A 27,127-nucleotide genomic window follows, 5' to 3' on the forward strand; every position below is an offset into this window, starting at 1 on the left:
TGGTCAGAAACAGTCTGAAAAGCTTGTACCGTCATTGCAGGGTAAGCTGTGCTGAGGAATAATTGTTAATAAAAAAAATTCAATGTGTCGCACCATTTCGGAGTTAATTAGCATTGAAGTACTCATCAAATGTGTGCTTCAATAGTTTCCTAAAACTGAACAAGAGAGTGATACAAAATTTGGACATGGGACAGTAATAAGGATCGAATCCAAGCCAAGATTAAGCTATGAGAGCAATGGAACACTCCAATTTGCGCACGCAACAGTCTGATGGCTCTCACTTCAGTGCTCATTAACTCAGAAACAATGCAACGTACCGAATTTTTTCTTAATTTTTTCTCAGCACAGCCTACTTTGGATCACCCTTACAAGCTTTACAGACTGTTTCTGGCCACTCTGTAATATATCCTTTTCATAATATTACATTTAAATATCAAGTTAAGACAGCCCAACTGCTGAAACAGAGGGTAATGAAAACTACAAAGTTTCTCAAACATTCATAAGTGGCTGTCATATGGCCCTGCAACTGCTAGTAGTCAACAACTTGACAGACGTAGAAGTCTCATCCAAGAAAAGCAATACCAGACGTTTGCTCATTCTATAAATTGGAATTAGAGTTAAATTAGCTCTCTCCAGAGTAATGTATCACTACTTGCTTGTACACAAAACTACTCACAAAGACAGAAAGGAAGGTCAGAAGATTGGGATTCAACATTTCATCAACAATAATATTATCAGAGATGGAGCAGATGTTCAGATTGGGAAAGAAAGGGGAAGAAAATCAACGCTGTCTTTTACAACAAAAGGCACCCCAGCATTTGTCTTAAATGATTTAAGTGACAAAAATATTTGGGTAATCAGCAATATGAGCCACTGTCTTTCCAAATAGCAGTCTTGTATCTTAACTAATGACAGAAGGGCCTACAGACAGACATACCTACAATCGTCCCTTCTTCGAATCCAGACCTGAGATATAGGAAAATTGGATAAAATGCTATTGTAAGTTACTTTTGTAAAAATGTATGAAATATCTTTTTGAGAATGGAGGGAAAAGGGTTATCCTATCACAGTAATACAAGATTTTAATAACCTATCAGAAAATCTGTTATACCTAGAAGAAACAGTGCTTTTTAGCAATGTAACATTTTTGCAATCTCTTTAATAGCATTTTCAAAAACTAACTCTGCCGATGGCAAATACACCGCTTACTTGAGTATATCTCGAGCATGTAATTTTGCTGTACACATTTTGCAAACTCCAAAAGGTTGACAAATATTCCCAAATTATGGTAAGAGATAATCTGCATCACGTTACTGTTATAACGTCAAGTTTAACACATATATTTCAGAACGACACAACACATACAAGTCACAGAGTAAGCTGACAAGCAAGACATGTGTACACGTTAGCATTCGAATGAGCACTGAGTCCCAGTCTAGCGGCCGCTGCTCGGCTGGCCGCTTAGGTGGCGCAGCTACTGCATGGCTGGCAGACAGCGCCGCACGTAGAGGACACGCGTAATTGCACGGCGGCACTTTGAATGATCGGCGAGTTACAACACTTTCCCCCCCTTTGAAATTGTTGCACTGGTCTTGATGGAGGTGTCCTGGAGATGGCTAACGTCCATAGGCGTTGTTTGACTTGCCGTAAAGTCTCAAGGAGGAGGCTTCCCGTACGAACGGAAGTGTCCCCGATGATAACGGGTCGAAATGATAGGAGACGTAGGGGTCGAATTTGCTGGGGCCCCATGTACCAATCTGCCCGTTGCGGCAAGGCCAGTTGATATGACAGGAGACATAGGAGATGTGTCGCCGTCCGTTGGAGGAGGCGGCGAGTAGATTTGCTCTGACAGAGATGGTCATCCGGTTCCTGCATGGGCAGGTCTCCTGGTGGCGTCCATTCTTGTGCTGGCATCGCGATGACTGTGAGAGGGCTGCGTTGTGAGTATTGAGAGATGCCAAGATCCCGAGCATCAGGTAGAGCCAAAGGTGGTGTAGCAGCATTCGGAACAGGCGTTGCTGGCACACAAGGCCGAAGCTGGTCCGAATGACGCACTGCAACACCCGTGTCCGTCTGGATTTCATACAGGCGTCTGCCATGGTGTCGTAAGATGTGGCCCGGGCTCCATTTTAGCCGCCTGCCATATCCCCATACCCAGATGAGGTCGTCGGCGGTGAACCGCCCAAGTGAAGGCACCCGCGGCTGTGAGGTGGAAGGCCGCAGAAGATGAAGTAGCGTGCGGGGCTGTCGGCCATGTAAGAGCTCAGCCAGGCTGTGGTCGCCCATGGGGGTGAAAGGGTAAGACGCCAGAAACTGGAGAAGCACATCAGCAGCAGCAGCAGCAGCAGCAGAAGAAGAAGAAGTCAGAAGTTTCCGCATCTGAGCCTTAAATGTGCGGACCAGTTGTTCAGCCTCACCGTTGGATTGTGGATGGAAAGGCGGGGCCGTGACATGCATAACACCGTAAGGAGCACAAAAATCCGCAAATTCGGAAGACGCAAATTGCGGACCATTATCAGTAACAAGATTAGAGGGGAGGCCTTCCAAAGAAAAAATGCGGGCGAGAGCACTGGTGGTTGCCGCGGTGGTAGGCGACGTGCAACGGACAATGAAAGGAAAGTTAGAGTAGGCGTCAATTACGAGGAGCCAATAAGTACCTAAAAAGGGTCCCGCAGAGTCAGCATGAATGCGCTCCCAGGGCTTCTCAGGCAAAGGCAACAGTGACAAAGATGACTTCGGGGCAGCGGCCTGTGACGCACAAGGGCCGCAGGCAGCAACCATGTGTGCTATTTCAGAGTCGATGCCAGGCCAGCACACATTACGGCGCGCCATAGATTTTGTGCGACACACACCCCAGTGCCCTTGGTGAAGGAGGCGCAAGACCGAAGCATGCAAAGACGCAGGTACCACAATACGCAGCGAAGCATTGTCAGTGGAGAGGAGGATAACACCATCCCTAGCCTGAGGCGGTAGCGCAAGGCGTAGTAGTTCCGCAACGGATCAGAAGTCTTAGCGGACGGGCGATCTGGCCAACCCTTCTGAATACAGCTTAAAACCCGGGAGAGGGTAGGGTCAGAACCCGTAGCAGCCGTCAGCCTGTCCCCAGTGATGGGGAACCCGTCCACAACCCGCTGCTCGGCAACATCCAGGTGGAAACACAAAAGTTTGTCCCTATAGAATGCCTGATCAGGACCCATGGGAAGGCGAGACAGAGCATCAGCATTTGCATGTTGAGCCATTGGCCGGAAATGAATCTCATAATTGAAACGAGACAAGTAAAGAGCCCAACACTGGAGGCGGTGTGCAGCCTTGTCGGGAAGTGACGTTGATGGATGAAACAAGGAAACAAGTGGTTTGTGATCCGTAACAAGATGAAATTTTGAGCCATAGAGAAAAACACCAAACTTATGAAGAGCATAAATAATGGCCAAAGCTTCTTTCTCAATTTGAGAATACTTTTGTTGGGCATCCGTGAGCGTTTTGGAGGCATAAGCAATGGGTTGTTCCGAACCGTCAGAAGAACAGTGCACAAGGACTGCACCGACCCCGTATTGAGAGGCGTCTGTGGCAAGAACAAGATGTTGGCCAGGTCAATAAGTAGCTAGGCACGGGGACTGTTTCAGCATAGTCTTCAATTTCTGGAAAGCCGCTTTGCATGACGCGGACCAGTGAATAGGCACGTTTTTATGCAACAGGCGATGCAACGGCTGAGCCACCGAAGCCGCAGACGGTAAAAACTTGTGATAGTATGCTATTTTCCCCAAGAAGGCCTGCAGTTCCTTAACAGAGGTAGGGCGAGGAAGGGCATGGATCGCAGCGACAGTTTGCTGAAGCGGACGAATACCATCCCGAGACAGTTTAAACCCCAAGCACGTGATAGATGCCTGAAAAAATTGTGATTTCTGAAGATTACACTTAGGACCGGCAGTCTGTAAGATATGAAAAAGTGTGCGGAGATTTTGAAGATATTCTTCAGTGGTGGAGCCAGTGACAACAATGTCGTCCATGTAATTGATACACCCAGGGACAGGGAGCAATAATTGGTCCAAGAATCACTGAAAAAGAGCAGGGGCGCTAGCAACCCCGAATGGCAAGCGTTGGTATTGATAGAGGCCGAAAGGCGTGTTAAGGACCAGAAACTGCTGGGAAGCAGTGTCGAGAGTAAGTTGATGATAAGCTTCTGACAGGTCAATTTTAGAAAAATACTGGCCTCCAGCAAGTTTAGTGAACAGTTCTTCAGGACGGGGCATAGGGTAAGTGTCGATGAGGCATTGAGCATTTACAGTGGCTTTGAAATCGCCACAGAGACGAATATCACCATTTGGCATCGCAACGATAACGACAGGAGAGGACCACTCACTGGAAGTGACAGGAAGCAAGACCCCTGAAGTAGTGAGACAATCCAACTCCCATTTTACCCAATCACGAAGGGCAACAGGAATGGGCCGAGCCCGAAAAAACTTAGGCCGAGCAGTGTAACCCAGGAGAAAAAAGGGATGAAAATGTCGTCGAGAAGGAATCCAGTTGAGCATAACGAATAGCATCAGAGACAATATTGACAGAGTCATCTACGGAGAACCCAAAAACGCGAAAGGCATCGAAACCAAAAAGATTTTCTGCGTTGCTCTGGTCGACCACAAATATGGGAACAGAGCGAATGACGGATTTGTAAGATACCTCACAGCATTAAACTGTCCCAAGAGAGAAATCTTCTGTTTATTGTACATCCATAATTGCCGAGTGACAGGTGACAGGAGTGGAGAACCCAACTGAAGATACGTCTGAGAATTAATTATAGTGGCAGCAGAATCGGTATCCACTTGCATGCGAACATCTCGACCAAGGATTTGGACTGAGGAACAACTTCCCTGAAAGGGAAGAAGTGCAATTGACAGACAACACAGAATCAGAATCAGCGTCATGTTCATGAACATCATGTATGCGAAAGGATTTGCAAACGGAAGACACATGACCTTTCTTTTTGCAATTGTGACACACAGCCCAACATTGGGGACAATCCTCAAGTGAATGTTTCGTGAAACACCGCGGACATGAAGGAAGTTGCCGGGGGTTTTGCTGCAGTTTCTTAGCGCGTTGTTTACGGCTAGGCCGAGGCTGCGTATGGGAGCGCATTGCGGCCACGTCGGCCAGTGGGGACGCGCCGCACGCGTCGTCAACAGCGCACAGAGGTTGTATTTCCCCGACATCACCCCACGCCTCTATTTGCGCCCCAGCGGCGCGAGAAATTTCAAAAGACTGCGCAATGGAGAGAACTTCATCTAGAGTTGGATTCGCCAACTGAAGGGCACGTTGCCAAACTTCTTTGTCGGGTGCCGACCGGATAATAGCATCCCGTACCATAGAATCGGCATAGGAGTCTTTGTGAACGTCAGTAACAAATTGACACGTTCGACTGAGGCCGTGAAGTTCAGCAGCCCAAGCGCGATAGGATTGATGTGGCTGTTTTTGACAACGATAAAAGGCAACATGAGAGGCTACCACATGCGTTTGCTTTTGAAAGTAGACAGACAGAAGTGAGCACATTTCAGCAAAGGGCAAAGACGCAGGATCCTTCAAAGGAGCCAATTGCAACAACAACCGATACATTTGAGGTGAAATCCAGTAAAGGAACAGAGACTTACATGGTTGTTCGTCCGTGGCATGAAATGCCAAGAAGTGCTGTCTAAGACGTTTTTCATAATCAGACCAGTCTTCCGCCGTCTCGTCGTAAGGAGGTATAGCCAACGACGAGAAACGCCTCGCATTTGACGTCGCGACGAAATCGTGAATCACCGCTGTTAGAAGCGTTTGCTGTTCAAGGAGATTTTGCAATAGTTGCTCGACAGTAGCCATGGAAACCTGTGGATCAATGGTGAAAAGGAAAAATCCACTACCTCGTCGCCAATTGTTATAACGTCAAGTTTAACACATTTATTTCAGAACGACACAACTCATGTAAGTCACAGAGTAAGCTGACAAGCAAGACATGTGTACACGTTAGCATTCGAATGAGCACCGAGTCCCAGTCTAGCGGCCGCTGCTCGGCTGGCTGCTTAGGTGGCGCAGCTGCTGCATGGCTGGCAGACAGCGCCGCACATAGATGACGCGCGTAATTGCGCGGCGGCGCTTTGAATGATCGGCTAGTCACAACAGTTACTTTGTTTTTGTGATTCTGTTTTCTCTGCCATCACTAATTCAGAGTTCATGCACAGCGTGTCTTTACAGAATGTTTGCCTACCATGCTTCAACACAGTTCTGTAAAGCTTTCATATTTATATTAATATTTAATGCTGCAGGGAAGTTCTGGTAAAATGTAAATACACTGTGCAACAGAATTAAAGGACCTCTTTTCAAACCCTGCAATTCCCACCATTGCGACGTATAAGTTTGAAATTTGGCTCAAAAGTGTATATGTAACCAGCCAAACTAGTTTCGCCTAGGTTGAACTAGTTCATCCTGTTACCGATAGGATAAAACAGATTAGCCTAGGTCAAATTGGTTTATACTAGTTAAAATTTACATGCTTTAGGATAAACTGGTATGTTCTAGTCTGAACTAATTTTGCCTAGTCGGAACCCACGTCGCTGCTTGTATGAACGAGGAATCCCCGAATCATCTCTGGCTCGCCCCTCACAACCGCTCTTCGGTCGCACTGTTCTTTGTTTTGAACGGTATTTTGCATCAACGAAAGTGTGTGTTAAGTTGCTGGTTGCATTTAAAAGATTTTATTATAATCCTAGTATAATTATTGTGAGGCGTTTCATCATGGATGAGCCTTCATGTAGTAGACAAGCCAATCAAAAGCTGTGGAGAGAAAAGATTCTGGAGGAAATTTTGCAGAGTGAAAACAAAAAGTCTTCTCATTATAATGTGTTATCAGTAGACGAATATGCGAATTTGGTTAAACAAGTAGAAGATGCAGAAAAGTTGGAAAAAAGAACATCATTAAAAAGAGAGAGAGAGAGAGAGAGAGACTTGAAACGATTTGCTGTTTTGAAAATTGGTGATGTGAAAAATCTCATTGCACGGTGTGAGGGGAATTAACATACTTTGTTCCAGCTGATGGACTAAGATGTGATTGACACAGCTCACGTAGCTGGGGTCATGGTGGTCGCGACAGGATCTGATGGACTTTATGATGTGATTGACACAGCTCATATAGCTGGGGTCATGGTGGTCGCGACAGGATGTTAGCCGAGACATCAAAAAAATATGCCAGTATCACAAAGGGAATGATATGCCTCCATTTTATCAATGTGTGATGTTTGTCAACAAAACAAGACAAAAAAGAAAAGAGGGCTAGTTTCAAAGCCAATACTCCATTTGGAAATGAATAGTAGATGCCAAGTCGATTTGATTGATTTCCAAACACAACCAGACGGGAATTTAAAATTCATTCTAGTTTACCAAGACCATCTCACAAAATTTGTTCTCCTTCGTGTGTTAACATCAAAGAGGGCTGAAGAAGTGGCTTATCATTTGACAATAACGTTATAAGTGAACTCAAAAATCTTTAGTCAGAACTGAAAATTGTGCATGGAAAACCAAGGCACAGCCAAAGTCAGGATTCTGTTGAACGTGCCAACCAAGACATTGAAAATATGATAAGTCCTTGGTTAAAGGACAACAATTCGACAAAGTGGTCGGAAGGATTAAGATACGTCTAATTAATGAAAAATCGAGCTTTGGCTAAAAACAATCACCTTACAAAGCATTATTCGGAATGGAACCCAGAGTGGGACTTTCCACTTCCTCGTTGCCTCAAGAAATCATAAATTATATTCAGGATGAAGATGACCTAAAGAAGGCAATCAAAGGTGACAGCAATACTGATCAGTACGAAGACAGTGATGATGATAACATTGTGAAAATTGACACAAATAACATTCAAAATGCTAGAAAAATTGTGACAGAGAGAGAGAGAGAGAGAGAGAGAGAGAGAGAGAGAGAGAGACAGGAGAAGAAGAAGAAGCTAAAAGAAGGAAAGCTTCCTCTGACAAATCCCATCCACCAGCTGACATTGGAGACAATGTAACAATACCTATTCCAGATGTAGATTAAAGGCAGAGGTGACCTTCAAAACATAATTGGAGTAATACTACAAAAGACTGTTGAGGGCCTCTACTAAGTTGGCACCAAACATGGTGTATTTCAAAAACATTATTGCAGGTATGATTTTATTAAAATTTTCCATAATTTTTTGTAATACAATAGTAAAAAAAAATTTGTTTTAACTTCTTTTTTATTGTTTTTAGAACTGATTTCAACGTCTGCATTCAGAAGTTTTTAGATGTGTGAGATATTATCCAGGATACTGAAATATCTTGGGACTGCAGCCAAAAACATTCTGTCGGATCAGGGCGAGGCTTCGGGAAATGCAGTTGCATGAAAAACTGTACAACACACGAATACAATTATAAGAAAAACAAAGTACTCTGCAATTCTAAGTGACACCAAAGTAAACCTTGCAAAAATAAGTAAATAAGCAAATTGCAGATAAGGTGATTTCTGTGGATGTACCTACGTAAGTTGATCTAGTGATAGATGTGAAATTACTGATTAGTTAATAAACAACTTTAATGAATCATATTTACTATTTTATTTCTAATCCTTTATTCAGTTTCCTTTGAAAAGCTTATAGAAGTTACAAACTAGGTGAAATTAGTTCAGACTAGGATGTACCAGTTTATCCTAAACCACGTAAATTCTAACTAGGATAAACAAATTCGGCCTAGGCTTAACTGTTTTATCCTATCGGTAACGGGATGAATGAGTTTGACCAGTAACATGTACAACCTTCCTTTCTAATGGCGCAAAAACAAGGTGCCCTGCAATACCACCCTCGGGCTCAACAATGCTTCAAACAGCAAGATGTTAACAAGACCGCAGCTCAGAAGTTCATGTGACTTGTAAGATGGGTTAATGACATCACATTGGCACCAAACTTCATCATAATTCTCCCCAATGCCACCGTGGAGATGTCACAAGATGGGAAAGTCATCATACCCCCATTTACCCACATTTCACTCCTCTCAATGCTTCTGTGTTGCAGGTTATAATCACTATGCCCAGTGTTGAAATCACGTGGCTTTCTTATAAGTGGTCAAGCAAAACTTTCCAGACACACCAACACTCATAATCAGCATGAAAAGGCCTCATGGGGTGAGATAAAGGGCATCAACAAAACCACCTCATTCCCAGGGAAGTTGATTCCACACGTTTTGCGCCTGAAAACGACAGTGTGATGGATAACAGGAAAATGGTCTTAATAAAATCTGGTGGAATTGAGGTTGCGAGGACGGGTCATGAGTCATGCTTAGGTAGCTCACTTGGTAGAACACTTACCTCCGAAAGGCAAAAGTCCTGCGTTTGAGTCTGGAACACAGTTTTAATCTGCCAGAAAATTTCTTTTCAATGGACACACCATTACACAGTGACAATGTCAATCTGGATACATTCTCCAGTCTGTGGCTATGCCACGTCTCCGCAATATCCTTTCTTCCATGAGTACGAGACCCACAAGGCTCACAGGAGAACTTTGTGAATTTTGGAAGAGAAAAGGTACTGATGGAAGAGAAAAGGTACTGGTGGAAGTAAGTCTGTGAGGACGGATCATGACTCATGCTTGGGTAGCTCATTTGGTAGAGCACTTGCCTGCATATGACAGATGTCCCAATTCAAGTCTCAGTCCAGCACGCAGCTTTAATCTGCCAGAAAGTAACAATCTTTGATACTGCTTACACCCTCATATGTTTCCACTCTTCTCTAAGGACACTGTGAGACTCCATTCCCATTAAACATGATCTGACCCTTTTTCTGCACATAACAATTTTTGCTCTCGTGTACACGTTGAAACCACTAGGGGCTGGTCAAAACCATTTTACAAAACTTGAACATGATCCAAAGCAGCAAAGAGTTCTTACAATTTTACATCCCTCGTATTTTGTGTCCCCCTGTGACATGATCAGGGCAGGAATGAGACATGAACATATGCACAAATAAAATGGCAAAGGGTCCTCTAATCATCCCCCCCCCCCCCCCCCCTTCCTTCCAGTTTAGGAAAACCCTCAGTGGGACCTCACCACCATCACTGGAATTTTAAAAATGAATGTGTACAGAAATAACCTGAAAAGTAGTCTGAGGTGCTTGTAAGCAGGCAACTGGATTTGCAATGGTGTCAATGAGCTGCCTACCTGTAGATGCCTCTGACTACCTTACTGGTTGTTTCTGTACACAAGCATTTTTAAAATTATCAGTAAAGACGGGCAGGTGCCACTGAGGATTTTGCCAAGTTGTTATCCTTTACTGTTTTATGTGCTATTCACATGTGTGTCACTGCCCCCCACCCGTGATCACTCCACCGGAGGATGCGAAATATGAGGGATGAAAATGCATACATACCCTTTCCTGCTACGGATCATGTTCGAATTTCATTGAATGGTTTTGAATGGACCTTATTGGTTCCAACCTGTGAATGAGAGCAAAAACTACAGTTGTGCTGTGATCCAAAGTGGTCAGATCACATTTAGTGGGAATGCAGCCCCACAATGCCCTTACAGAAGGGTGGAAACGTCCAAGGGTATCAGCAGCATCAAAGTTTGTCAAGAATGTCTTCCTACTGCCCATCACACTGTTGACTGTCATTTTTGATTGTCAATTGCATGGGTATCAATGACACATGAAAAGGCTGGTTCCATTGAAGAACTTTATGCCATCCCGAGGCCCTTTTATGCTGATTTTTATAAGCAGTGTGTCTGGAAAGTATTCCCCAACACCTTGTAAGAAAACCACATAATTTCAATGCTGGGCATTGTAGTTCTAACCTCCATTGTAGAGGCGTCAAAAAAGGGATGAAATTTGGGTAAGAGGGGTTGAGACGAATGCGTCGGCACCTTGCTGTCTGAAGCAATGTCAAGCCTGAGGGTGACATCACAAAGAGAGCCATGGTTTTTGCACCATTAAATGGTTTTTGCACCATACAATGGTTGGGAATAACAGGGTTTTGACAAAGTTATCCTTTAATTCTGTTGTGCACTGTAGTTTTAGATTAAAGGAGACAACTCACCTGGAAACCAGAAGTGTTCAGTCATCGATAGTCAGACACAAAAAGACAAAAAACTCACTAGCTTTCGGAGTTATCTTTTTTCAATCTAGAGAGTGATATATATATATATATATATATATATATATATGACACACACACACACACACACCAATGCCGACACATGCCCTTAGTAGTGCCAGCTGGACAAACAGAGCCAGTGCTGCATTTTGGAAGGTGGATTAGGTTGTGGTTGGGTTTATGTCAGGCGGAGTGTGTAGAAGGAGAGGGAGGTGGGAAGCAGGGAGAGCGATTGGGGGTGGTTTGCAAGCAGCTTGGAGCAAGGCAGCTGGTTTGCCTGGAGAGTGAGAGAGTGATGAGGAGAGGGAGGGGTTGCAGGTGTACAATGCAGGCATGTTGTTGGAGCCAGTGATGAGTGGCACATCCTCAGGTCATGTGGGACAAGAATTGGGAAGGGGTGACAGGACAGAGGCAGGGAAAGCTGTTGGGTGGAGAGCGCGGGCACAGTGGAGTACTGGAGACTGAGGCCAAGACGATTATGGGAGCAGAGAACATGTTGTAAGATTACTTCCCATCTCTGTAGTTCAGAGAAGCTGGTGCTGAATGGTAGAATCCAGATGGTCTGGGCCGTGAAGCAGCCACTGAAATTAAGCATATTACACTTAGCTGCATGTTGTGCCACCAGATGGTCAACTTTGTTCTTGGCAATAGTTTGGTGATGGCCTTTCATACTGGTGAACAGCTGATTGGTAGTCATACCAACATCAAAAACCTACGTATTTTTTGCAGCAGAATTGGTATATAACATGGCTACTTTCACATGTAACCCAACCTCTGATGGGGTAGTCTAAGTCTGTTACAGGACTGGAGTAGTAAGAGCTGGATAAGTGGACTGGGCAGGTCTTGCAGCTCAATCTACCACAGTGTATGATCCCTATGGCGGGGCTTGGGAGTGAGAGTGGTAAATGGATGGGCTAGGACATTGTGTAGGTTGGGTGGGTGACAGAATGCCACTTTAGGTGGGATAGGCATGATATTCAGTAGAATTTCCCACAATTTTGGGCATGATGAGAGATAATCAAAGCACTGACAAAAGATAGGTTCTGTTATTACAGTCTGAGGTGATACTATGTGACGAGGGAGGAGGCGATACTGGGTGATGAGGGAGATGCTCCTTTGCAACTGATTTCTGGGGGTGGTGGAGGGTGGGGATGTGTGACGGTTTGGCACAGGAAATCTGTTTGTGGGCTCTGTTTAAAAGTAGTGCCTGTCTGTGAAGCCCTTTGTGAAACCTGTTGTATATTGGGCTAGGGAGTTCTTGTCACATCGTTCACAGGTGGCCAAGCTGTACGGGAGGTATTTTTTGGTGTTGAAGGAATGGCACCTGTCGAAATGTAGGTACTGTTGGTGGTTAGTGCGTTTAATGTGGACAGAGATGTGGGTAGATCCGTCAGAGAGGTGAACGTCAAGTGTCCACGGTGGTGGAACAATGGGCAGAGGAAGACCAGTTTGAGTGGATGGGAGAAGTGTTGAGTTTGTGAAGACGTGAGGACAGGGTGTCTTGGCTCCGAGTTCAGTGTGACTGTACTGAAGATTTGTTCCTATCCCTGAGGTAGACCAACATGCAAGGCCTGCTCAATCCACTCATCCAGCACTTCCTACTACAGTCCTGTCATACTCTATCACAGGCCAGGGCATCAGTGAAAGCAGCTATAATGTATACTAACTCTGCAACAAACACTGCACATCTTTTTATACTGATAGGATTACCAATCAGTTGACCACCAGGACGAATGGGCTTCACAAAATGTTGCCTAGAACAAAGCTGACCACCCCATTACACAACATCCAGTTGAGCACATCATGTTCAATTTCAATGGATGTTTCACAACCCAGGCCATCTGGATCCTACCCTTCACCACCAGTTGCTCTGAACTATGCAGATGGGGGTTATCCTTACCAGCAGATGGGGGTTATCCTTACCACACATCCTCTGTTCTTGTAATCGTTTCAGCCTCAATCCCCAGTAACCGACTGTCAACTACACCCTCTGCCCATCAGCATCCCCTTTCTACATCCTGTCACCCCATCCCACTTCATGACCCCATATTACCACAACATGTGACACAAGCCCACCACAACCTCAACCACCTACCAAAATTCAACACTGGCACTTTTTAGTTTTGTGTGTGTGTGTGTGTGTGTGTGTGTGTGTGAGAGAGAGAGAGAGAGAGAGAGAGAGAGAGAGAGAACGCACGCACTCGCCTGTGCGCATGTTTTTTTCACTCTAAGTCAAAAAAGGATTACTCTGAAAGTTAGTAACTTTTCTTCTTTTTGTGTGTACCTATCGATATCTCAACACTTCTGTTAATATTTAACCTATTCAGATATGACAGTGACAGTCTCCTAATGGATTTTTCAGTTCTCCTCTAATCCCAATTTATGTTAGGCTTTGATACACAATGTGTCCTGATATTTTATTGTATGGCACATGACTATGTAGTGTGTCATGAAATTTTTAACGTGATCTGTAACAATTTACACTAAATTTTAACACAGTAAACGCAAGTGAGCATCTGCAACAGTTACAAACAGTCATACCTCCCTTCTAATAATTTGAGCAATGGTAAAAACTTTGATAGTTGGATGCTTCCGTCTTCCCACGTGCTGAAAATAAAGAGTAGAAGCACCCTGTTAACATGTTCAGTTTCAGTGTATATACAACCTAAATAGGTATTTGCCGAAATGTTGTTTCCAATACACAATGGATAGACTTGTTAATTGTGTTGGTCAGATAATAATTCAAAAATCAAGATACAAAGCAAGGGCATTCGTGCTTAAATTAGTGAGATAAATGTGATTACATATTGTCTTCACATATTACACGGAACTAAAATAAAACATTAAAAAGTACAGTTATAAATTGTCAAATATGAAGTCCTGCATTACATCGCTTTTCAGTTTTGTGAGAAAGTGTACCGGGACAGCTTTTGTGTACTTATTACAATGTTATTTGCAGGAAACTATACTTGAGTGTTTATTATTAATTCATATGTTCGTTTCTACTACAAGAAATTAATCATTGAGTTTAGTAGCAAATAATTTCAGTATTTCATCATTTCTAACATAAAGGTGATGGGACAGCCCCGAAAGTGTACTGGACTGTAGAATATGTCTATCAGGCAATCTGTCACCTAAAGTTTAACAAATATTCTTAATCAATGTGAACATCTGCACAAAAAGTATGAGAGGATTTGGAGAATGCCTTATTCACAACATCACTTATAATGAGAGCTGTTTTCCACAATGTGTATAGGTATACCAGTTGCTATTAACATACTTTATGACCCCAAAATTATTTCAACAAATTGAATTTAACTGAGTTCTAAGAGTTCTTTGGTGGTGCTATTATTTATAATCTATATTTACAGTGAAGCTACCCACATAAATTATGTAATCTCTTCAGATTTCTCAGCACAATTCTTTAACGGGGTACTTCCGGGTGTTCAGCCAAGTTGTAGTTTCTAGTTTATGCACAACAATATAATGGCTATCTTTACTAATATTTAAAATCTTTTGGCTAAGTCTGTGGTGCTCACAAACAGGTTTCTGGAGTGACTGGAGGTAGAGAGCAGCAAAAATCAACCGCAGATCTAGAAAGGGGAGCTAATCAATCCTATCACCCCAGCCACCTTTTACCCTGACTAGAGATCCCCGGTGCAGGTTGAACAGACCTCAGGCCATCCTGGATGAACTGGAATGAGGAAAATTCTCCACTAGGGCTGGGGTCCAGCGCTGTACTTGCTAGACTAACATGGTGACTTTCAAATATTAAGAAACATAAGAAAACTCCAACTAACATATTGCAATTGGATGATTTAAGAATAATTTCGTGCTTTGTATCAGTCACGCTAAACAAAGCAAACAGTAATACAATTTGCAGAATGTCTGGAAAACATAGTTCATTTGCAAAGGAGACTAGTTGCAACACATTTGTGCAAGCAACCTTCCAACTCTAGAGCAGTCTACTTTTGTAGTGTATTCAATGTTTTTGTTATGTTTCCTTCAACTCTCTCTCTCTCTCTCTCTCTCTCTCTCTCTCTCTCTCTCTCTCTCTCTCTCTCTCTCTCTCTCTCTCTCCCCTTCCATTACCAAATTACTTTGATGCATGAGAAGTCCTATTTTAGTCAAGCTGTGCCATAAATTTTAATTCTCCTGAAATCACTTACAGAATTTGTAAAGATTATTGCATTGGAGCATCAGTTCAATCTTTTTTTTATGAAAAAAAAAAAAATCAGCACTGACACTTTGGAGTATTTAGTTTACATTCATATCAAGCATAATTCTGAGAAACAAGTTATTGTGACTCATATGTCACTATCTGATTTAAGTTCATTCCAGTTTCGGGACACTTCCGTCAGTTAAGTAGAGCACACTGACCCTGCATAATTTCCTACATCTGGCTGCATGCCACACAAAGAAAAAGACATAATGAGAAATTATTGCATGACTGAGTCCCAAGGACTTACCATTTGCGTAAAAGAATTTGGCCTTGACAGCTACTCCACTTTCGCCGTCTACTAGACTGAATTAATAGCAGATAAAGCGTCTTGTAGATTACGTATGGGCACTTGGGGGGGGGGGGGGGGGGATCTGAAAGTCTGGTAATGACAATATTTCGAGCATCTGTAAACTTTGACGTGGACTGTTGGTGGAGCTGCTCAGTTTTGTGCGAGAGCTGGTTGTGTCGTAGGCTTTCCACAGAGTCAGCAATGTGCTACTGTAATCCATGTGATGAATTACGTAAGTATTTTTGAAAAATAGTTTCATTCCTTAGCATTTTTTCCACTTTTATTGTTTGCATATATTTATTATAATGACTAATTATTGCTTCATAATGCATAAACATGTAAAAACCATGTGATTTCATTAAATCTTACAAGCAATTTGGATGAGAGGCAAGAAGCTAGAATTCTAGTGTGAGTGGAAGAGACTGGGATTGAGGAAGACTACAATTCTAGCAAGGAAGACGATGTTCTGAAAGAGCAGAACTATCAGTCTGCATCTTGTAAAGCAGTAGTTCCAAATAAGGCAACTGAAAAAGAGTTCTGAATTAGCTTGTGATGAATCATACTGGAGAAGCAGGCAAGTTGACTATTACACTTGCATAGATGACATTACCTGGTCTAAGACTTCTCCTCTCAATACAGGAAGGATTCAAAGACAAAACATTTGTATATGTGCCTCCTCAATCTAAAGGAAATGCATGACAGAAAACTATTATTGAAGACTGCATCCACCTTTTTTTGACCATAGTACCATTCACCTGATAACCAAATGAACTAACATAAAATCCTTTTAAGAATAAATATCCTAGATACAAATATGTTAAACATACAGCTTAACAAAGTGGTGATTTCAAGTCGTTAATGACACAGAAATTGATACTGATACAGGAGCTCAACAGAAACCAGAAATAACAACATTCTACAACCCTATAAAGAACAGAGACCTAGTTGATAAGAAGTGTTTGCTGCATAACAAGCTCCAAAAGTCAAGATGTCCTCTTACTGTATTTTATGATCTGGTGAACCTTAGTGACCAATTTGCATTTCTGAAGCAAACCAAAACTACATGGACATTCTTTGTCAAGAATTTTTAGACCTTTCTCTGGCTTGGATGAAGTCTCATGATGTGAATGTAACTGGTGCTCTGGAGGCAAGTGGTTGTTTTAGGATGATTCAGCCGCCCCATTAAGCAATGAAGATAGTGCTCGCAAGTACAGCCTTTTGACATTTTTTTTTTTAATGTAATTTTACAATGGTTACATGACTTATTGCCGCAAGAGGTGGTGCTTTTTTTTGCCCAGTCTCTGAAGAGATGTTCAGCCCTCAATATTGATGAATATTTGGAGATACATTGCTCAACATAATTTCTGGTTATAAGTTTGCAGTGTTGGACTATGACTGTTGAGGAATGAATACATAAGTGGTAAATAATAAAAGTGTTTTTACAATAATTTACACTTGCATACATTGCTTATCTGACATTTTTCTTGTGACAACAAGAGTTTGGATAATGATACAGCAATGTTGGAAAGGATCAACACCACATACACTGATAAGCCAAAACATTATGACCACCCACTGCAGTAACAAAAGTACATATGGGGAGCAGACATGGACAAGGGAAGATATGGACTGGAAATGGGGAAATCCACTGAGATACGCAACTTTGACAAAGGGCAGATTACTACTGTGCAGAGCCTTTGAACGAATATCTCGAAAACTGTGAAGCTGGTCAAATGTTCACAAGCTAATGTCGTGAGCATATACAGATAGAGGGTAGAACACTGAAACTACCATTAGGGGCTAAGTGGTTGGGCGTCCACAACTCTTCACAGAATGTGGGGTTCAAAGGCATGTCTGCTCTGTAAAGTAGGATAGATGGTGATCTGTGGCATCTCTGCCATTAGAGCACAGTGCTGGTGCACGCACTAGTGTTTCAGAGCACATTGCTCATCACACATTGTTGAACACAGCAGACCACACCTGTGTGTCCATATGTTGACCCAACGACAACTACAATTACAACTGCAGTGGGCACAGGACCACAGGGATTCAACCATTGTTCAATGGAAACATGATGACTCTTTGGGTGAATCACATTTTTGCTACACTAGGTCAACATTCGTCTGCACAAACGCTGTCATTGGGGTGAACAGTGGCTCGGAATGTGCGGCGCACCACGAATGCAGGCTGGTGGGAGCAGTATTATGCTGTGGGAGACCTTCCCCTGGGCTTGCATGCGATCTGCGGTAGTAAGCAAAGACATGCCAACAGCTGCAAACCAGTTGCAGCCTTCATGTTTGATGTCTTCCCCAACGGCAGTGTTGCCTTTTAGCAGTATAACTATTCATGTCTTGGGGCCAGAACCATGCTACAGTGGTTTGAGGAGCATTATAGTTAACTCCTGTTGATATCTCAGCAACCGTATTTGCCTGTATAACCTGTGGAACCCATCTGTGTCGCTATCGGGCAACATGACCGTGTATGCAAATCAGCTGCCAATTATTTATGCGAATTACATGACCTGTGCATAGACATCTAATGCCACATACCTCCACAAACCTATCAACAAACTGATGGATCTGTGATACACAGAATCAGAGATATATTTTATTCCATAGATGGACAAACAAGCTATTAACAGTTGATCCTAATGTTTTGACTCATCACTGTAGAACACAATGCAAGGGTCAATATTTTGCCATGACAATGTAAGATGTTGTCCTCAGCTACAAGTTCACAGGGCTGGACTATGACTGTGGAGGAACAAATACATATTGTAATTCATAAAAGTGTTTCTACAATAATTTACACTTTCATACAATGGTTATCCAAGGTTTATCTTGTTTCTAGGAAACATGGATAATGATATAGCAATGTGTGAATGTGTCAGTTCCACAGTCCAATTAGGTATTATGCTGAGCTGAAATTTCTTGATGAGGAGATGGAATCTGCATGGAGCAATACTGATGTTTATGAAATCCCATGTAAGTATTGAAAAATTATTTATGCCTACATATGATTCTTATCTACTGTATTTGTTTTTCTCTCAGAATCGTAACACAATACTTATCTACTGTGTTTTATCACAAGAATGTTCAAACCATCCAGATCAGGACTTATGTCAACAGCTCAGCTGATGCCGTCACTACCATCCTACTCTGGAACCATCGATGTCATGATCACTTTGGCCTGAACCAGCACTGCTGGCTTCTTATGGTAATCAATTGATTAGCAGCAGTTTCTTGGCCCGTCCTACTATGGTCAATGAGCATCAGGTATCCTACATGCCAGCTTTGACTTACTCAGTGCTTAGAGGCATATTTGGGGATCAGATCTTGTATGCTCGCATTGATAATTCTACAGTTGGCTATTGAAATCTCATCTGTTCCCTAAAAGCATGTATACCCATTTTGAAAGGAGAGCTTCCTAAATTATAAATGATCTATGATATATACCTGCTAAAAAGTGTACTATTAATGTATAAAAAAAATGATGACCTCTGCTTTGCGTGATCACTTCTGGCTTATGAAAGAAATTACAAGAATCATCTGGAGCGATGACTTGATACCAAATGCTTTATGTTGTGGGACTGTAACTCTGATGGTATTGATATCTCTGTGAAATTACAGGACATATTGAAATTTGAGAGGATGATTCCTAGTGGGGTGAAAAAGTTCTTCAAATTTAAGAAATTCTGCCACCAGAATAGTATCCCCTTTGATGTATACACTGAAATTGAGTGATCATAGCTCCTATGGCATGCTGTAAGACTCACTCCACTACCTCACATACCACATTCACACGACTACACGTACCATACGAGGAAGCAGTTTTGTGTGCATATGGCTCAAGTCCATAAGTTTTAATCATACATCAGAGAAAATCCTGAAGATGAGTGCTCCCTAAGTTTGACCAATCTCCACAGAAGGCTGATGCGATTTATCACACCAACATTACTATGACTGACTTGCAAGAAAATGAAGCATTATACAAGAGATCAGTTAACAGCTAAGTTTGTGGGCTGCCTTTAGGAGGGAAAAAAGGCTGAAACTCTGTGTAGGTTTCATTATCATCTAACTGTAAAGTTCTGTGGTCCAGCACGCAATGTATATAACCTGAACTACCAACGACCATGAGGCACACCCTATTTTTTCCATTGTTTTAGAGGTATGACACTCATTTCATCGTTGAGCATCTACAATGCGGAAAATATATTTCATTTACTAAGCAAATCACCCCAAATATTATACTGCCCTTCCTGGACTCGCTAAAATTTATGCATCTGCCACTCCAAAAAGTGGGCCGGCCGTTGTGGCTGAGCGGTTCTAGGCGCTTCAGTTCGGAATCGTGCTGCTGCTACGGTCACAGGTTCGAATCCTGCCTCGGGTACGGATGTGTGTGATGTCCTTAGGTTAGTTAGGTTTAAGTAGTTCTAAGTCTAGGGGACTAATGATCTCAGATGTTAAGTCCCATAGTGCTCAGAGCCATTTGACAATCCAAAAACTGGTTGAATCCTTGTGTCAGGAGGCATGTACACCACTTGAGCTGCATATCTCAATGATGTTAAGTTTCAATTCATGATGAAGAAAGGGTCTTCCCATATGAATATCTGGAGTCAGTGGAGAAACTCAATGAAACCACACTGCCCAACAAAGCCACATTTTTCAGTAATCTTACAAGCAATACTATAATGATTTTGGCAAGACTTCAACATTTCTGATTTAGGGGAGTACACAAATCTTGATACGGACACAGATGTGTGCTTTGTTTGAAGAACTTCTTGATGAATTTCCTAGTGTACGAATGGAAATACACTTGATGGATCCTGCATCCTACTACACCATGCATTTCTGATTTAGGGAAGTATGCAAAACTTGATTTGGACACAGACGTGTGCATACTTGAAGAAATTCTTGATAAATTCCATAGTGTATGAATGGAAATACACTTGATGGATCCTGCATCCTACTACACCATGGCAGGACTATTGTGGGGTGCAGTGGGTGAAACCACAGAAGCTAACATTGATCTCTTAAGCAATGTTGATATGCTGTTGTTTTTCAGGTGCTGTATTTGTAGGGAACTTTTCAAATGTGTCTACAGCCAGGCCAAGGCCAATAAACTGCAAATGGTTGTTCAGTCCAATGAAAAATCCAGAGATTCGAGTATTTACAATACTTTGATGTACAACAATTTATGGAGACATCTCATGCAGCTATCCCTGTGTATTGGGGGTTTTGATGGCAGCCTTGTGATGAAATTGTCAGATTAGGTGTTGTAAGAGATGCGGTAGTGGAGTCCGATACAGGATATGCAGCTTATGTCATGATCGCTGACATGGCATATCATAGTAGTTGGCATGATGCACACAGTGATTTTCTGTTATGTCGGGAGAAACAAGTTCCATGAAATGGGCCCTCCCCAAACTGATTACGATGTAGGTGGATAAACTGGTTGCTTTAATAATTAAAAGGACAAACTGTATAGTCATCAGTCCCTCCTACCTGGAACAGGTAAGTCAGCAAAAGTACATACTGAAGAACAGCCTAGTGTGTGAAACCAATGGGGAAAAAAAATCCCAAGGTCTACAAGCCTAGAGAACGGAACAAGGAAGGAGAAAAGGAGGAAAGGAAGAAAGGTAGGTGAAGTGCTCCATCCAGAGAGCGGCCAGAGGCCCTCAAACATAGAAAGTGCAATGGGGGACATACACCCCTGTTACTTAACAGAGGCACCCCACCCAATAATACACATATAAGATAAGCAACATGGACAGGGGGAGAGAAACATAGGAAAACAGCAGAAGAAAACCTAGTCAAACAGAACACGCAAGAAGGGGAAGGAAGAGCAAAAGAAGGGTAGGGCGGGGACTGCGGCAGACAATGAAGCCCATACAGCTAGTACCTGCTCGAAGCAGAGGAGGCAGCAGGGTGCCCTAGCAACACCTCAACGGGCCTACCCCTCAATGGGCTGAAAAAGATGAAGCCCTGTCCCTTACAGAGAAGGATGAACACCCCCTCCCCCCCCCCTTTCATTAATAAACTGTAAAACCAGGTCATCTGCTGAGGCATCATACGGTGACACCAGGTGTAGCGAGTCAGTAAGATTAAGAGTCTGCCGCAAGGTGGCTAGGTTAGGACAGCCCAACAAAATGTGGACCACTGTCAAACAGGCATCGCTGTGACAGTGGGGCGGGTTCTCACAACGGAGGAGATGAGCTTAAGTCAGTCAAGTATGGCCGATGCTGAGCTGGCAAAGGACAATGGAGTCTGTGCGAAAGGCATGAATGGAGGATCTCCATAAATTCATGGTCTCATTTACTGCCCGTAGTTTGTTAAGTGAAGTGGAATATGGCATTCTATATTCCAAATCCATAGAACTAGACAGCATAATGCCAATCGTTGGTCTGATCCGGAATACCGATCTCAAGAGGTGGCCTCCCGGTAGCCAATTTGGCCAGCCTGTCATCAACTTCATTGCCCAGGATAACAACATCACCCAGGGTCCGGACAAGACAAGATAAATACCACCAAGCATCCACATTGTTTGTGGGCTAAAAGGTAGTCCTAGATAGTCAGGACCAAGGGTGCCAGGACCTTGTGATAGGTCAAGATTGAACTGTAGACCAACGGAGATGTACACGAGTAGGCCAAAGACCATTGATAGCCATTAAAAAGAGATGGGTACTCAGAACAGAATTTAGATCAGCGCCACAGATCGGAGGGCCCAGTGAATCAACCAGTCAGTTCCAGTCTGTCATCCAGTGAGACACTGAGACATCAGTCGCAGCCCAGTCACTTGCAGTCACAGACAGTTACAGGCAGCATATAGCGACCAGAGTAGTGTACATAGTGGGACATGTACTTCACCTGCAGTGAGGCTAACGTGGACTAGAACAGCAGAGCTTGTACCACAATGAATATCTTGAGTTAAGTAACTTTCTATTCTTATGAATAAAGAACCTAGTTAATATATGCGTACAGTTTGTGTTATACAAAGAGGATACTGGCCACCAAACAACATCCTCTCCTTACTTCCCATGATACAGCTCTACAGTGACAACGAGACGACAGAAAACTGACTTTACCTGGAAGGGTTCCCCCTCAAAACCCAGGATGACAGCACTGTTATCAACATGGTTGCCCTTAGGACTACTCGGGACTCGATGGACGAAATGAACTCCGTGTCGTGATACGTTAGTCCTGAGTTGCTCATCAGATTGAATGAGGAGGTCCTTGTGGAAAATAATACACTGAGTCATATTTAAAGACTGGTGAGGAGTAATGGTCATCAGGATCTCTCGTAAGTGCTCAAAAGCAAAAAGGGAAGCTAATTGACTGGTGGAAGAGATTTCAATTAGCAGGGAACCAGATTGCACCTTACTAAGGGACTCAACTTTACCATACTTATCTTCCATCTGTTCTACAAACAAAAATAATAGGGAAAGGGTTTCGCCCCCAGGCAGTGGACTTGGCCCTCCTCCCAGGGGGTGGTCAGGGAGGGGTAGACCAAGGAAGCAACAGTAGTGAAAGAGAGAGAGAGAACCGTTCCTGTCTGAACAGATGGCCACGGAAGAGTGGCCAGAAATATGGAACTTGGCATGCTCAATGTGAAAAGCATCTGCCCTGATACCACCCATTCCAATCAGGGGGCCACACCTTCGTCGCCACCCAGTGCAGCAACAGCCACTGACATGGCGATTTCTCCCATGAGTTCCGACGGGAGGAAAAAAAAGAGCAACCACTCCTAGGCATACACTAGGCAGTGATAGCTCAGGTGCCAGAGCTACGATCCCTGTATTGTCTGGGGCTGGTTCAAGCAGATGGGTGCACAACAGCCCCACCACACAGACTGGCTACTGTACTGGTGACCTAGCAGCAGGACGTGTTGGAAGGGGGGGGGGGGAGGAGGAGGAGGAGGGGCGCTACGGCAGGGAAGGAGGGAAGGAGAGGGGAGAGGAACCAACACATGCTGGTGATGATGGAGAGAGTTCTTTCCCAAATGGCTCACACCACAGAAAAAATTTAGAAAGAGACATCTAACCCAAAGGGAGACCAGAAACAGCCAAAAGAAAGGGAGAGTGGAAACATGAGACAAGACCGTAAAGGAATAGCTGAACCAAGGGAATAGCTGAGTCATAAGGTGAAATACCGAGGGAGAAAGAGAAGGATGGGACGACGTGGATATGGGGAAGGGAATGTAGCCTGGGAAAGAAGAAACGCTGTAGTAGCTTGAGGCCCTGTTTCTGCCTCACATATACCAACAAAAGAGCTGTGGGCCCCCTGGTGAGTAGGGCACCAAAGAAAAGAAATATATATAATGCATTATACAAACCTCCGGCAATAAAGTGGTTTGGGAATGGAACTGATTAATCACTCACACTACTGAATGTGACCAGTCACACTGACAGAAGAAGTACACTGACATTAACACCACTAAGTGGGGTTCTGCAATGTGTGATTTTGAGAAACACTTTTATAAAATTTGTGGATAATGCAGTTTACACCAAAAAGATGGAGAATGTTAGACACCTCCACAAAATTCACTTAACAATGAAATAGGATGGATGTTAAGGGAAGGAAAAAAAAAATAGGAATATTAGGAATTCGTCGCTCTGGAGATGTGTAAGGTTTCAGTAGAGTTAAAAAATCCTGTTAACGTCAATACGAGTATTATGGTCCTATCCACACTCCACATGTACCAGTTTTATTATCAGTTCGCAAAAACCGATTTCGAAGAACAAAAAGTATTTTATATGGATATGGACATTTCACCTGTTGGTTGAAGGGTTGCAATTCATATGAAGTAATAAGTTGCCACCCCAACATATTTGACACGTCTGGACATGTGGCTGATAATCCTTACGGCAAAATGTTTGCCAACACTGTACAGTGTCAACCAAAGGCAGTCTACAAGTGAACGATGTGTGGCCGCAATGGCTCTTCATGTAGATGATTACTCGGAACACCTGCTTGGCAGTGCTCCATATACTCTTCCATACATGGTGCACCACCATCTGCTCATCTGCATGAGGCACCAAGTTAATATTCAATCAAGGGACCATGTGATGCACACTATATCACAGCTGAAAATCGGCCTGTCGCCTCATGACAATAAGCAGTTCATTTTTGAGGACAGAATCTGAACCCTGCCATTTTCATACTATTAACTTGGGTGAGAAAGAGAGAGTGGAGGTATTTATTTGTAAAAAGGAATTAACAATGAGAGAGAGTAAAGGGTTAATAATACTTACATTCAACTCTGTGAGTCAGTTTTTTATTCTATCTAGTGGCGGCTGATCTCTGCTGACACTTTATGATGATCTTTTCGCCACTGCATACAAAGCACAACTGCCGAGTCAATCTGGTGGCTAGCATCCCCAGACTCTTTTGAACTGGAAGGTAGTGGTAGGTGAAAATATCTGTTTTGATTGTGTTGGCCATGTTGGGCCATAAATTTTAATGATAAAGATATGGTTGACATAAATATAGTGATGAAGATAAGGTTGACATAAATATAGCAACAACCATCTTAGTAGTGATCAGGATAATTAACTGGCTAATGAATTAAATCCAAAATATGCCCTTCAACCAATAGGATCAAACCACAAAGATATAAATTAGATGATAAACACAGGATAACAAAAGAAGTGGTCTAGTGGGAGAGGGGAGATGATGATGATGACAGATGCAGTTTGTTTACACAAGGATCATTAATCAATGGCTCAGCTCTCTCTTTGCACTACTACTTACTGATATCTAATAATGTAGAGGGGGATCTACAAAAGCAAATAATGCAGAAAAATTAAGAACTGAATAAAGAGTACCCATTGACGATGGCACAAAGGTGCTGAAATATGTTTGGGTTTGTATAAAAAGAAACAGTTGTTTGCATAACAGCTGAAACTAAAATCCAGTAACTTGATAGCTGTGTTTTCTTCAGACAATAGCTAGGATGGTAAGGTCAGAATAATGTCTTGCATTTAACGTCGTTAATCAAATGGCTGCTCGGGTTATTATTCACGAAAATACCATTATTCGTGTGTCTTCAAAGGTGATAGGATGGGGCAAAATTGGACCAGGTGCGAGTAGAGCCCGCATTCATGGGGTTCTGTACAACTTTAATTATGCCTATGTATTATAGGCAGTACATCCATCACGGAAATTTTTTTACACCATCAAGAGACTGTAGAACTCAGTATGCAACATAAATTTCAAATTGATACGTGTACCTGTTCCTGAGAAAAAGTGTTTTTAACAGTCGGACCCACAGAAGGATGGCAAAATGATTCTACAAGGGTACCACTCTAACCGACTGCCGTAAGAACGTATTTTAAAACAAACGCTTTATAGGCATAGTGGCGAATGGCCGTCATCGTGCCATTACCGGGCGGTGTGTTTTGATGTTACTGACTGCCACAGTTACCTGCTCTCTTATGTTCCCCATGAAACTTCTGCATGTACGATACTCGTCTCTCCTTCCCCACTGTGCCTCCTTGAAACAGCTCACGTACCGTAACCTCCCATTTACGAGTACTTCCGTCTCTGTGATGCTGTATATCTATCTTACTATTGTTAACAGTGATTTTAATGAGATTGGACGTTCAGACTGTAGCCAGAAATTAATAAGTTTGTTAATTTATTTGGAGTTATAAAAAAACTTATTAATTTTAGTTTCCAGACGATATGGGATAAAAGTTATTTGTGTCTCTGGGTTATCAAGACAGGAAACTTGGTTACGTGTCTATTTTATTTTTACTTTTATAAGCACACATCATTCCTAATCTGCTTCCGCTAGTCATTGTTACTCCATTTTTATGCCGTATTTTATATGAATATGTTAACCAATTGTTACTCCATTTTATGCCATATTTTATATGAATATGTTAACCAATAGGCATAGTTCACACATTACTTCAGCTCTTTGTAACTAAAGAGATTTGACATTTTCTGTTTTCTACTCCATAATGTACTTTAGGCTTTCCTGAACATTTTGGTATATAATACATTAAAATCAGACAATTTTGAGACCCTAAAATAATATTTTGAATGTTGACGTGTGATTGTCAAATTTCGCGGCTGCGCATATACTGCCACAGTTCAGCAGTCATATCTTGGGAACTACACAATCTAGAAGGCTGTGAATTGCTTTGTTTTGTAACTACTGTTACGTCTCGGAAGTTGGCATTACGAATAAACAGATCAGTCCTTTTGTTTCTGATACTAGTTTTCGTTGAAAGTAGTGTGATTATCGGCTATTTTTGTAGTAAGCTAACTTCTATTGCTTTTTATACATAAATAAAATGACTAGAGAAGATGAAGATGAAAAGAGCTACGTGGAGAACTTTCTTGTATCGAATATCAACTGATGAAAAGCCATGTCATGCTTTGTGTCCAACTCCACCAAACACTTGGTGTAAATATAGGCAATTAAATTTTCTGGCACCCTGCAGAATTTACACATATACATTCTCTTCCTTTGGCAGAAATGGAGGCAA

At 42.6% G+C, this 27,127-nt stretch overlaps 1 protein-coding gene across 4 annotated transcripts in view; it reads right to left on the reverse strand.

Annotated features, from left to right (window-relative positions):
* LOC126177135 (glycerol-3-phosphate acyltransferase 1, mitochondrial) overlaps positions 1–27,127 on the reverse strand; it is a 406,498-nt gene that overhangs the window by 162,675 nt on the left and 216,696 nt on the right. The window lies entirely within an intron of this gene.

Source organism: Schistocerca cancellata, chromosome 3 (assembly GCF_023864275.1).
Source record: "Schistocerca cancellata isolate TAMUIC-IGC-003103 chromosome 3, iqSchCanc2.1, whole genome shotgun sequence".
Taxonomy (NCBI): Eukaryota; Metazoa; Arthropoda; class Insecta; order Orthoptera; family Acrididae; genus Schistocerca; species Schistocerca cancellata.